Genomic DNA, 2,344 nt, shown 5'->3' on the forward strand with positions numbered 1-2,344 from the left:
AGGAAAGGAAACTGAGGAAGCCCAAGAAGGCTAAAGTGACTTACCCAGTCACATACACTAGCAAAAAGATCAGGCAAAATAACAGAGCTGGAGTTCCAGCCCGAGTCTGGTGATTTCAAAGACTAGGCTCTCTACACGCTTTCTAGGTTTAAAAACCAAATGTTGAGTTCACTTTGAAAGGTTTGAGTATTTTAACAAGGACAAAAGGTGTTGAATCTTGTAAACTTTATAGAGAAAATTTTGGAAAACTATAGTTACAAAATCAAAGTAGGCTAGAGATAATAGGGACCTTAGACTCCATGTCCAGTGCTCTACACTGTGCCCTTCTTTTATGAATAAAAAACTGGGGCCTTGAAAAGTTAAGAACTTGCTCAAGATGTATATTCGGGTAAAATCCAAGTCAGGAGTTCAAAACTCATCCTGACTCCAAATCTGCTGTTATTTCTATTGTTTGGCGTTTTCTTCCTGCTCATCCCCGCCTCTTGCAAACCCTAGCTCTCTTCAGGGCTCTCTGTTCAATTGCTACCTCCTATAACGTCGTTCCTGAGTTTCCCAGTTGGTTCTACTCGCCAATCCCCTCCCCTTTTATTTTTATATTTGTTGCTATAGATTTTGTACCTCTTCTCACATCCCAGCGGTGTAGTAAGTTCCTTGCTTGAGGGCAGCTATCATTTCATTTTTGGCTTTGTATTCCCAGCACTTGCACATGGTGGATACTTAATGTTTAATGGATTTGAGGTTTGCTTGGTCACACATCTAACAAATTAAAAAAGCAGGATACTCAAACCCAATACTATGTGCCCAAATTATACCACGATATACAATATATACATATACACACAAAATGTACCATTTTGGCATGGAGAGAGAAGAAAGAAAGGGAAGGGAGGGAAGAGACAGACAGAAAAAAAGAAAAGAAAAGAAGAAGGAGGAGGAGGAGGAGGAGGAGGAGGGAAGGAAGGAAAGAAGGAAGGAGAAAAAGAAAAGAAAGGGAAGAAAGGAAGGAAGAAAGAAGAAGGAGGAAGGAAGGAAGAGAAAAGAAGGAAAGAAGGAAGAAAGAAGAGAGGAAGAAAAGGGAGGAAGAAAGAAAAGAAAAAGGAAGGAAGGAGGGAGGGAGAGAAAGAAAAGAAAAGAAAAGAAAAGAAAAGAAAAGAAAAGAAAAGAAAAGAAAAGAAAAAAAGAAAAGAAAAGAAAAGAAAAGAAAAAAAGAAAAGAAAAGAAAAGAAAAGAAAAGAAAAGAAAAGAAAAAGAAGGAAGGAGAAAAAGAAAAGAAAGGGAAGAAAGGAAGGAAGAAAGAAGAAGGAGGAAGGAAGGAAGAGAAAAGAAGGAAAGAAGGAAGAAAGAAGAGAGAGGAAGAAAAGGGAGGAAGAAAGAAAAGAAAAAGGAAGGAAGGAGGGAGGGAGAGAAAGAAAAGAAAAGAAAAGAAAAGAAAAGGAAGGAAGAAAGAAAAGAAAAAGAAGGAAGGAGGGAAGGAAGGAGGGAGGGAGAGAAAAGAAAAGAAAAGAAAAAAGAAAAGAAAGAAGGAAAGGAAGAAAGAAAGAAAAAGAAGGAAGGAGGGAGGAGGAGAGAGAAAAGAAAGAGGGAGAAAAAGAAAAGGAAAGAAAGAAGGAAAGAAAAAGAAAAAGAAAAGAAAAGAAAAGATACTTCTTCACGATGTGGAGAGTAAGCTCTTCCAGGGCAGTCAGGTTCGTTTTTTCTGTCTCCTAACTAATGCTTGCTAAAAGGTTCGAGTATTTTAGCAAGTAGAGATGGTGAATTATGTGGTTTATAGTAGCTTACTACATTATACTAGGAAGTGGGGGGATGACACTCTCTCTCTCTCTCTCTCTCTCTCTCTCTCTCTCTCTCTCTCTCTCTCTCTTTCTCTCTCTCTCTCTTCTCTCTCTCTCTCTCTCTCTCTCTCTCTTTCTCTCTCTCTCTCTCTATATCTATCTATCTATCTATCTATCTATATCTATATCTATATCTATCTATATATGTATATATATGTATATATATATATTTATATATATTTATATACGGTCTGGGCTCTCCTCCCCACCCTCACCCCCCATTCCTACCCCAGATAGCACTACTTTGGATCCTATTTTCCACAATGTAGGGTCATCGATTTCCACAATCAACTTGTAGGTATAGCAAAGAAGCATTGTAATATCCGCAGTTTAAATTAAGATCTAGCTAAAAGTCATAATTATTGTGTGCATTAAATTTAAAGCTAAAGTGGTTTGGTGTAGAAGAAATAAGTCAACAAGCATTATGTACCAGTGCTGCAAAGAGAAAAAATTAAAAGTCCCTGCTTTCAAAGAGCTGACGTTCGAACCAGACGTGTATATGAATGTATGTA

This window comes from Antechinus flavipes, chromosome 5, assembly GCF_016432865.1.
Source record: "Antechinus flavipes isolate AdamAnt ecotype Samford, QLD, Australia chromosome 5, AdamAnt_v2, whole genome shotgun sequence".
Taxonomy (NCBI): Eukaryota; Metazoa; Chordata; class Mammalia; order Dasyuromorphia; family Dasyuridae; genus Antechinus; species Antechinus flavipes.